Genomic DNA, 12846 nt, shown 5'->3' with positions numbered 1-12846 from the left:
TTCATACTTTTGATGTTCTCAAACCTTTTCAACTTTCACGCAATACATGAGCGTGAGCCATGGACATAGCACTATAGGTGGAATAGAAGGTGGTTGTGGAGAAGACAAAAAGAAGAAGATAGTCTCACATCAACTAGGTGTATCAACGGGCTATGGAGATGCCCATTAATGAGCTATAAGTTTATGAAAGCTCAAAAAAAACTGAGTGGGTGTGCATCCAACTCGCTTGCTCACGAAGACCTAGGGCATTTTGAGGAAGCTCATCACTGGAATATACAAAGCCAAATTCTATAATGAAAATTCTCACTAGTATATGAAAGTGATATCATAGGAGACTCTCTATCATGAAGATCATGGTGCTACTTTGAAGCACAAGTGTGGTAAAAGGATAGCAGCATTGCCCCTTCTCTCTTTTCTCTCATTTTTTTGTTGGGCCTTCTCTCATTTTTTTGGCCTCTTTTATTTTTATTGTTATTCGTCCGGAGTCTCATACCAACTTGTGGGGGAATCATAATCTCCATCATCCTTTTCTCACATGGGACAATGCTCTAATAATGAAGATCATCACACTTTTATTTACTTACAACTCAAAAATTACAACTCGATACTTAGAACAAAATATGACTCTATGTGAATGCCTCCGGCGGTGTATCGGGATGTGCAATGAATCAAGAGCGACATGTATAAAAAATGATCAATGGTGGTTTTGCCACAAATACGATGTCAACTACATGATCATGCAAAGCAATATGATAATGATGATGCATGTCATAATAAACGGAACGGTGGAGAGTTGCATGGCAATATATCTCGGAATGGCTATGGAAATGCCATAATAGGTAGGTATGGCAGCTGTATTTAGGAAGGTATATGGTGGGTTTATGGTACCGGTGAAAGTTGTGCGGTACTAGAGAGGCTAGCAATGGCGGAAAGGTGAGAGTGTGTATAATCTACAGACTCAACATTAGTCATAAAGAACCACATACTTATTGCAAAAATCTATTAGTCATCGAAACAAAGTACTACGCGCATGCTCCTAGGGGGATAGATTGGTAGGAAAAGACCATCGCTCGTTCCCGACCGCCACTCATAAGGAAGACAATCAATAAATAAATCATGCTCCGACTTCATCACATAACGGTTCACCATACGTGCATGCTATGGAACTCACAAACTTTAACACAAGTATTTCTCAAATTCACAACTACTTACTACCATGACTCTAATATCACCATCTTCATATCTCAAAACAATCATAAGGAATCAAACTTCTCATAGTATTCAATGCACTTTATATGAAAGTTTTTATTATATCCCTCTTGGATGCCTATCATATTAGGACTAATTTTATAACCAAAGCAAATTACCATGTTGTTTTAAAGACTCTAAAAATAATATAAGTGAAGTACGAGAGTTCAACAATTTCTATAAAATAAAACCACCGCCATGCTCTAAAAAGATATAAGTGAAGCACAAGAGCAAAATTGCCTAGCTCAAAAGATATAAGAAGCACATAGAGCATTCTAATAAATCACGATTCATGCGTGTCTCTCTCAAAAGGTGTGTACAACAAGGATGATTGTGGCAAACTAAAAGGCAAGACTCAAATCATACAAGACACTCCAAGCAAAATACATATCATGTGGTGAATAAAAATATAGCCTCAAGTAAAGTTACTGATAGACGAAGACGAAAGAGGGGATGCCTTCCCGTGGCATCCCCAAGCTTAGGCTCTTGGTGTCCTTGAATATTACCTTGGGGTGCCTTGGGCATCCCCAAGCTTAGGCTCTTGCCACTCCTTATTTCATAGTCCATCAAATCCTTACCCAAAACTTGAAAACTTCACAACACAAAACTCCAACAGAAAATCTCATAAGATCCGTTAGTATAAGAAAATAAATCAACACTTTTGGTACTGTTGTGAACTCATTCTTTAGTTGTATTGGTGTAATATCTACTATATTCCAACTTTTCCATGGTTCATACCCCCGGATACTAGCCATAGATTCATTAAAATAAGCAAACATGATAGAGGCAAAGGTGTCGCGTCTTTCGATGAGATGGTGGCTATTGTTTTAGAGGAAGTCGACTTTGACGATCCGAATATGAATGTGTGAGGACTTCACGCCTTAGCAATCGCTAAACCAACTCCGAGGGGTTATTGACCACGCCGGAGCATGATCAACCTGACCACGAGGGCCTGTTTCCTGCGAGCAAACAAAGAACAAGCAAGAAACTGAGATTGCAATCTGGATATTGCGAATATAAGATGAAAGCTTTATTGATCAAGGTGGGGTTCTGTGACGTCTTGGTCTGGTCGCTGGACACAAACGAAGTGCGCGAAGTTGCAGCTATGGCGAACTTTTAATCTAAACAAAACTCAAAGTCTAAACGACGCCCTAAGGGCTGTATATATGGAGGAAGAGGGGGGGGATTTCGTGGCCCTTGGAGGAGGGGTCCGAAACCAACCCTAACTCTTGTTTCCCCACACATGCGGACTCTAAAAACAGCCTATACTTAAGTATTTCGAAAATACATGGGCCTCGCCCAATAATAAGGTGACGCGGCACCTATAATAGCCTCTGGACGAAATTTATGAAGTGGCATCTTGTTATTTCGTCCAAGGCTTCATGCACTCCTTATGGTGGCTTCAAAGTCCTGAAATCATCGCTTGTAACTCCGTTCTTGATCCCCTTGCGCGTGCCATCATCTCCGTGCTTGAACTTGCTCCAAGGTTCATCTTTCTTGTCCAAGCTAGGCCCTTCATTTGTAAGCAAAACAAATGTATCCAATTTAGGCAACATCATATTCTCATGAACATTAGAATCGTTACCAAGAAACGAAAGTACCTGATAATTCAATTGGCGTGCGCGAGCTCTAGTAATTGGTCCAGTATGTATAGCAGCAGGGGCTGTGGGTGCAACAATGGTATTGATGTCCTCATCATCCTCCCCTTCTTGAAATGAAGTCGTCCTCGATGAAAGTTCGTCGTCCTCACCCCAAATAAGGCTTCAAATCTGCAATGTTAAAAGTGGGAATAACCCCAAAATCTGCAGGCAGCTCAAGTTTATATGCATTATCATTTATTTTCTCTAACACCTTAAAAGGACCATCAGCACGTGGCATTAGTTTTGATTTGCGCAAATTAGGAAATCTGTCCTTGCGCAAATGTAACCAAACAAGATCTCCGGGTGCAAACACAACATGTTTTCTACCCTTATCTCTAGCAAGTTTATATTAGCATTCATACGCTCTATGTTTTCTTAGTTAACTCATGCATTTTTAAAATCAATTCAGCACGTTCTTTAGCATCAAAATTAACCTTCTCCGAAGATGGAAGAGGCAACAAATCAATAGGTGCACGAGGTAGGAAACCATACACAATTTTAAAAGGGCACATCTTAGTAGTAGAATGCAATGAACGATTATAAGCAAATTCAATATGAGGCAAGCATTCTTCCCACATTTTCTTGTTATTATTCAAAACAACCCTAAGCATAGTAGACAATGTTCTATTGACTACTTCAGAGTTTGGGGGTGACAAGTAGTACTAAAAAGCAGTTTAGTCCCCAACTTAGCCTATAAACATCTCCAAAAGTGGCTAAGAAATTTAGTATCACGATATGAAACAATAGTATTTGGCACACCATGCAAGCGAATAATTTCACGAAAGAACAAATCAGCAACATTAACAGCATCATTGCTTTTATGACATGGTATAAAGTGTGCCATTTTCGAGAACCTATCCACGACAACAAATATGCTATCCCTCCCCTTCTTTGTTCGAGGTAAACCTAAAACAAAGTCCATAGATATATCCTCCCAAGGAACACTAGGTATAGGCAAAGGCATATATAAACCATGAGGATTGAGTCGTGACTTAGCTTTTTGACATGTAGTGCAGCGAGCAACAAAACGCTCAACATCCCGTCTCATCTTTGGCCAAAAGAAATGTGTAGCAAGTATATCCTTCGTCTTCGTGACGCCAAAGTGTCCCATTAATCCTCCTCCATGCGCCTTCTGCAACAACAAAAGACGAACGGAGCTAGTTGGAATGCATAGCTTGATAGCACGAAACACAAATCCATCGTTAAGAACGAACTTGTTCCAAGTTCTCCCTTCCTTACAATTCTGCAATACATCTTTAAATTCAGCATCATGCACATATTGATCTTTGATGGTCTCCAAACCAAATATTTTAAAGTGAAGTTGTGAAAGCATAGTATAATGACGAGACAATGCATCAGCAACAACATTTTCTTTACCCTTCTTGTGTTTAATGACATAAGGGAAAGTCTCAATGAATTTAACCCATTTAGCATGTCTACGGTTCAGTTTTGCTTGACTTTTAATGTGTTTCAAAGATTCATGATCAGAATGTATAACAAATTCCTTGGGCCATAAATAATGTTGCCATGTTTCTAAGGTCCGAACAAGAGCATATAATTCTTTATCATAAGTAGAATAGTTCAGACTAGGCCCACTCAATTTTTCAGAAAAGTATGCAACAGGTTTGCCATCTTGTAATAACACACCTCCTAATCCAATTCCACTAGCATCACATTCAAGCTCAAAAGTCTTATTAAAATCAGGAAGTTGGAGTAAAGGAGCATGTGTCAAGTTATCTTTCAATACCGTGAAGGCTTCTTCCTGTGCGGTACCCCAAACAAAAGGCACATCCTTCTTTGTAAGCTCGTTGAGAGGTGCAGCAATGGTGCTGAAATCTCTCACAAAACGCCTATAGAATCCAGCGAGGCCAAGGAAACTCCTCACTTGTGTGGCCGTTTTGGGCTGCGGCCAACTCTCAATAGCTTCAATCTTGGCTTTATCAACTTCAATTCCCTGTGGAGCAACAACATAGCCAAGAAAAGATACTTGGTCGGTGCAAAAGGTGCACTTTCCAAGGTTACCAAACAAACGTGCATCACATAGAGCAATAAAAACAGCACGTAAATGTTCCAAATGTTCCTCCAAATATTTGCTATAAATCAATATGTCATCAAAGTAAACTACCATAAATCGTCCAATGAAAGCACGTAAAACTTCGTTCATTAATCTCATGAAAGTACTAGGTGCATTAGTTAAACCGAAAGGCATGACTAACCACTCATATAATCCAAACTTAGTTTTAAATGCTGTTTTCCATTCATCTCCCAATTTCATACGAATTTGATGGTATCCACTACACAAATCAACTTTGGAGAATATTGTAGAGCCACTCAATGCATCAAGCATATCATCTAGCCTAGGAATAGGATGACAATAACGAATAGTAATATTATTAATGCCTCTACAATCAACGCACATACGCGACGTACCATCCTTTTTCGGCACTAAAATGATAGGAACATCACAAGGACTAAGGGATTCGCGTATATAACCTTTGTCGAGCAGTTCTTGTACTTGACGCATAATCTCCTTCGTCTCCTTTGGATTGGTACGGTATGGTGCACGGTTGGGTAATGATCCACCGGGAATTAAGTCAATTTGATGCTCAATCCCTCTAATAGGTGGTAATCCCGATGGCACGTCTTGTGGAAAGACGTCAGCGAACTCCTGCAAAATGTTAGTGACAACAGGAGCAAAGAGGAAGGCACGTCCTCGAATGAAAATAATGCCTCTTTGCACACAAAAGCATAGCAAACAGATTTGCTAAAATCTAGATCATCAATATCAGATTTGGTGGCAAGTAAACATGCACTTTTCAATTTAATTTCAGAAACAACACTCGATGGTTTATTATTAGGCTTAATTTTTTGCTCAAATTCTTTTGCCATAATCTGATTTCACTCTTATTTTTCTCCTGTTTTGCTTTATTAGCTCTATTAATATCATCTTTCAAAATGGAATTAGGAGTCATAGGAAGCAAAGTAATATTTTTATCCTTATGAACAAGAGTATAATGATTGTTTCTACCATGGTGTACAGAATTTTTATCAAATTGCCATGGTCTACCAAGTAATAAGGAACATGCTTGCATAGGTACCACATCACAATCAACATAATCTGCATATGTAGAGATACTAAAATGCACACGAATAGTACGTGTTACCTTAACCTTGCCACTGTTGTTGAACCATTGGATGTAGTAAGGATGTGGATGTGGTCTTGTGGTGAGAGATAGCTTCTCCACCATCTCCATGCTAGCCAAGTTATTGCAGCTCCCTCCATCTATGATGACGCGAACAGAACGTTCCTTCACAACTCCCTTTGTATGGAACAAATTATGCCTCTGATTTTGCTCAGCTTGTGTAACCTGCACACTCAAAACACGTTGAGCAACTAAACATTCATACCTGTCATCATCTTCAGCAGCCATGTATTGCGTGTCATGATCAGAATCCTCTCCACCGTGTTCTTCATGTGTAATAAGAGCCAAAGTCTCCTCATCATAGTCACTAGCGGACTCATACCCACCATCCTCAGTAACAATCATCACACGCTGAGATTTGCATTCTCTCGCAAAATGTCCTCTTCCCTTACAATGACGACAAATAATATCACTTGTGTGCCCTGTTGATGCCATGGAAGAAGAAGAACTCTGTGCAGACCCAGCAGGTGTGCTCTTGGCAGATAGTGGTGGTTGTGCTTGCTTTCTTGTATCACGGTGGAGGTGGCACCTGATGGAGGTGCTGGTGCAGTGGAAATGGAGGATGCACATGGTGTCCATTATGAAGATCGACCTGTAGAAAAGTTAGTTCGCACCAATGCATGTCAATCGTGCACTTCACGTTCAGCTTTACAAGCAAGATGGAATAAACCAGTGATATTAGTATACTCCTTATACTCTAGAATGGTCTGAATCTCTCTATTTAATCCACCCATAAAACGTGCAAGCATAGCTTCATTTTCCTGAACAATACCACATCTAATCATGCCAGTTTGTAATTCCTGATAATATTCTTCTACAGAATTTTTTTCCTTGTCTTAAACGCTGCAATTTTTGAAGTAATTCATGTTGATAATATGGTGGAACCCAATGAGTACGCATAGCAGTTTTCAAAGCAGCCCAAGTAGCTGGAATAGGATATAATCTACAATGTTCAGACCACCGAACACATGCAAAGCTAGTGAAAGCACAAACAGCAGCAAGAATACGTCTCTCCTCAGGATATTGTAAACATGTAAATCGTTGTTCAGTTTCTAACTCCCAACTAAGATATATATCAGGAACATATCTACCCTCAAATGGTGGAATGTTCAATTTCAGTTTAGGGAGATGGTCATGATCACGTACCTGAGGTGGTTGTGCAGCCCTACCATTGCGATGATATGCATGAGGACAACCTGGTGGCGGTGGTGCTGGTGGTTGCACGTAGTTCTGATTTTGATCAACCTCATCCTCGTAATGGTCCTCCACCTCCGCAGTAGCAGCAGGAGCTACAAAAGCATCGACAGCGGCACCAGAATTTTGACCAGGCTCAAGGGGAATGTGCAGTGCCCGTCCCACTTGATTTGGAAGGCGATGTTGATGTTGTTGTTGTTGTTATTGTAGAGGTTCGTTAGGTGCAGCCGGTGGTGGTGGTGGAAGACGCGCGAGCAATTCATTAAACTTGTTATCGAGCTTTGTTTCGAACGTCTTCTCCATGCCGTCTATCTTCTCCATGGCCTCTTCAAATCTGTTTAGCACATCTTGCACCTGTCCACTCATCATTTGCTGAAATTTATCATGTAGCTCTTTGTTCGTCATGTTCTCCCAATCTGTCTCATCGGCTTGTGATCCTGCCATGGTTAGCAGCAATAGAAACACACAAGAATATGATCCTACAGACCACTAGGAAGTGGTTGTGGTGTATCACAAATCCGGCAAGCGAATCTCAAATTCTTACCAGTTCTTACCCAACAGCAGGTGGTGATCGGCAACCGTCGTAGTCAAAATTCTCAAAGATTGGATAGAGCGATTGCCAGGTGGTGTCAAACGCACGATGTAGATGTATGTGGATCTGGGAAGGCTTATGATATGGTAGCAAAAATGTCAGCAATAATCAATTCAGATATGCAAAGTTGAATAAACGCTCAACGACGGTACTGTGCTGGTCCTAGGCTAGACCGTACTAGAGACGCGAGCCTAGAACACGAACAAAATCACGGCGCGACACGTAAACAAGGGAGGAGCACTCTCTGTTTTTTTTCCTTTTTTCATTTTTTTTTTGCACTTTTTTCCTCTTTTTTTTGCTCCACAACAATTTTTTTCAAAAAAGTCTACAAATGGTCTAAAAACTGCCTAGCCAGAATTTTCCAGACTTAGTTTTTTTTTGAGTTTGGAACTATTTTTCTACTGCGGATAGCACGGAAGTTGGGGAGTCCGACTTGGTCACGACTCGAAGTATCGTGTGATTTGGAACTCCAAAACAAAGCAACAAATGCTGGACTCGGACTAGGACTGGTGGCGGAGATGAATCTGGAGGAACTCGGACTGGTGGTTGTATATGGCGATGGTATATCTGGACTCGGATTGGTGGTGGTATATGGCGATGGTATATGTGGACTCGGATTGGTGGTTGTATATGGCAGCGATGATGTATATGGTGGGGTGGTGGTATATGGTAATGATGATGACGATGGTGTGGCGGCAGCGTGACAACCCGTGAACAGAACTCGAAACTCTAAGGGACTAGACGCTAAGACCAGCAACTCGACACGACGATGCAACCGCAAATTCAATAAAGCAAAACTCTAAAAAGACTATGCAAAGGCTCAGATTGGTTCAGATATGATGACCTAACCCTAATTTTTTTGGCTTTTTCGTGGACTATAGGTATGAAGAACAGACTCAACCTAAACTATGAAAAACTATAAAATCTCATCGAGCAACCTGGAAATCTGATACCACTTGATAGAGGCAAAGGTGTCTCGTCTTTCGATGAGATGCTGGCTATCATTTTAGAGGAAGTCGACTTTGACGATCCGACTACGAACATGCGAGGACGTCGCGCCTTAGCAATCGCTAAACCAACTCCGAGGGGTTATTGACCATGCCGGAGCACGATCAACCTAACCACGAGGGCCTGTTTCCTGCGAGCAAATGAAGAACAAGCAAGAAACTGAGATTGCAATCTGGATATTGCGAATGTAAGATGAAAGCTTTATTGATCAAGGTGGGGTTCTGTGACGTCTTGCTCTGGTCTCTGGACACAAACGAAGTACGCGAAGTTGCAGCTATGGCGAACTTTTAATCTAAACAAAACCCAAAGTCTAAACGGCGCCCTAAGGGCTGTATATATGGAGGAAGAGGGGGGGATTTCGTGGCCCTTGGAGGAGGGGTCCGAAACCAACCCTAACTCTTGTTTCCCCACACATACGGACTCTAAAAACAGCCTATACTTAAGTATTTCGAAAATACATGGGCCTCGCCCAATAATAAGGTGACGCGGCACCTATAATAGCCTCTGGACGAAATTTATGAAGTGGCATCTCGTATATTTCGTCCAAGGCTCGATGCACTCCTTATGGTGGCTTCAAAGTCCTGAAATCATCATTTGTAACTCCGTTCTTGATCCCCTTGCGCATGCCATCATCTCCATGCTTGAACTTGCTCCAAGGTTCATCTTTCTTGTCCAAGCTAGGCCCTTCATTTGTAAGCAAAACAAATGTATCCAATTTAGGCAACATCATATTCTCATGAACATTAGAATCGTTACCAAGAAATGAAAGTACCTGATAATTCAATTGGCGTGCGCGAGCTCTAGTAATTGGTCCAGTATGTATAGCAGCAGGGGCTGTGGGTGCAACAATGGTATTGATGTCCTCATCAAAACAACACGTGAAAAATAGAATATGTCAAAAACAAAACAGTCTGTAGCAATCTGAATATTTCGAATACATCTGTAACTCCACAAATCCTGAGAAATTAGGAAGTCCTAGAATTTTTTTCTATTAATCTTCTGCAAAAGGAATCAACTAAAAAGCACTCTCCAGCTAAACATGAGAATTGTTTTCGTGAGCGCAAAAGTTTCTGTTTTTCAGCAAGATCAAATCAACTATTAGCATAGGATATCCCAAAGGTCTTGCTTGGCACAAACACTAATTAAAACAAAAAACCACATCTAACCAGAGGCTAGATGAAATATTTATTGCAAAACAGGACCTAAAAAGCAAGAACGAAAATAAAATTGGGTTGCCTCCCAACAAGCGTTATTGTTTAACACCCCTAGTTAGGCATAAAACACGAATAGATCTAAGTGTTATCATCTTTGGCATGCAATCCATAAGTGGCTCTCATAATAGATTCATAAGGCAATTTAATTTTCTTTCTTGGGAAGTGTTCCATGCCTTTCCTTAACAAAAATTGAAATATAATGTTTCCTTCTTTCATATCAATAATTGCACCAATCGTTCTAAGGAAAGGTATACCAAGAATAATAGGACATGTAGGATTGCAATCTATATCAAGAACAATGAAATCTATGGGCACATAATTCCTATTTGCAACAATAAGAACATCATTAATCCTTCCTATAGGTTTCTTAATAGTGGAATCCGCAAGATGCAAATTTAAGGAACAATCATCAAATTCACGGAAACCTAACACATCACATAAAGTTTTTGGAATCGTGGAAACACTAGCACCCAAAATCACACAAAGCATAGCATTCATAATCTTTAATCTTAATATTAATGGTAGGTTCCCACTCATCATAAAGTTTTCTAGGGATAGAAACTTCTAATTCAAGCTTTTCTTCAAAAGATTGCATCATAGCATCAACGATATGTTTAGTAAAAGTTTTGTTTTGATTATAAGCATGAGGAGAATTCAACATGGATTGTAATAAGGAAATGCAATATATTAAAGAATAATTATCATAATTATTTTCCTTGAAATCCAAAAGAGTGGGTTCATTGCTATTTAAAGTTTTGACCTCTCCAATCCCACTTTTATCAAGTTTTGCGTCAAGATCTAAAAACTCTGAATCATTGGGACGCCTTCTAACTAAAGTTGACTCTTCTCTAGTCCCATCTTTATGAAGATTTACATTGGAAAACAAAGATTCAATAGGAGTCACATCAATCACTTTAAGATCTTCATCATTATTTTCACGGAAACTAGAATAACACGCTTTTATAAACCAATCTTTTTTAGCACGCATCTTAGCGGTTCTTTCTTTACACTCATCAATGGAAATTCTCATGGCTTTGAGAGACTCATTGATATCATGCTTAGGTGGAATAGATCTAAGTTTCAAAGAATCAACATCAAGAGAAATTCTATTCACGTTCCTAGCCAAATCATCAATCTTAAGCAATTTTTCTTCAATCAAAGCATTGAAATTCTTTTGCGAACTTATAAATTCATTAACACTATTCTCAAATTCAGTGTGACGCTCTCGATTCAATCGTAAACTAATCATACATGCAAATGTGTATGATCAAGATCAAGGACTCACGGGAAGATATCACAACACAACTCTAAAAATAAAAAAAGTCATACAAGCATCATAATACAAGCTAGGGGTCTTGAGGGCTCGAATACAAGTGCTCGATAATAGACAAATCGGTGGAAGCAACACTATCTGAGTACAGACATAAGTTAAACAAGTTTGCCTTAAGAAGGCTAGCATAAAAGTAGCAATGACCGAAAAGGCAAGGCCTCCTGCCTGGGACCTCCTAACTACTCCTCGAAGCCGGACTCCACATAGAATCATTCTCGGGATCCTTTGGCTCCTGGACCCCATCAAATGATCGCAATAACCGGGAAAGGGGAAAAAGAAGTAGCAAAGACACCGTGAGTACTCATCCAAAGTACTCGCAAGCAAGGATCTACACAACATATGCATTGGTATCAATGAAATGGGTGATACGTCTCCAACATATCTATAATTTTTGATTGTTCCATGTTGTTATATCATTTTTTGGTACTAACCTATTGACATAGTGCCAAGTGGCATTTGCTGTTTTTCCATGTTTTTTACATCGCAGAAAATCAATATCAAACGGAGTCCAAATGCCACGAAACTTTATGGAGGTTTTTTATGGGCCAGAAGGAACACAATGGGCCCTGGCTGCGCATGGGGGTGCCCCAAGGGGAGCACAACCCACCAGGGCATGCGAGGAGGCCCAGGCGTGCCCTGGTGGGTTATGCCCACCTCGGGTGCCCCCGGACCGCCTCTTTGCTCTATAAATACACCAACATTCCCAAAAACCCTAGGGGAGTCGACGAAATATTGATCCAGCCACCGCAGAGTACAAAACCACCAGATCCAATCTAGACACCATCTCGGATGGGGTTCATCACCTCCATTGGTGCCTCTCCGATGATGCGTGAGTAGTTCTTTGTAGACCTTCGGGTCCGTAGTTAGTAGCTAGATGGCTTCCTCTCTCTCTCTCTCTCTCTCTCTCTCTCGATTCTCAATACAATGGTCTCTTGGAGATCCATATGATTTAACTCTTTTTGCGGTGTGTTTGTTGGGATCCAATGAACTATGAGTTAATGATCAGATCTATCTCTTTTTATATCCATGAAAGTATTTGAGTTTCTTTGATCTCTTTTATGCATGATTGCTTATAGCCTCGTATTTCTTCTCCGATATTTGGGTTTTGTTTGGCGAACTTGATATATTTATCTTGCAATGGGAAGAGGTGCTTTGTAGTGGGTTCGATCTTACGGTGTTTGATCCCAGTGACAGAAGGGGAACCGACACGTATGTATCGTTGCTACTAAGGATAAAACGATGGGGTCTATCTCTACATAGATAGATCTTCCCTACATCATATCAATATTCTTATTGCAATTTTCCGTTTCTCCATGAACTTAATACACTAGATGCATGCTGGATAGCGGTCGATGTGTGGAGTAATAGTAGTAGATGCAGGTAGGAGTCGGTCTACTAATCTTGGACGTGATGCCTA

The sequence above is a fragment of the Triticum urartu genome, chromosome 6 (assembly GCF_003073215.2).
Source record: "Triticum urartu cultivar G1812 chromosome 6, Tu2.1, whole genome shotgun sequence".
Lineage (NCBI taxonomy): Eukaryota > Viridiplantae > Streptophyta > Magnoliopsida > Poales > Poaceae > Triticum > Triticum urartu.
Note: the sequence above shows the minus strand (reverse complement) of the source record.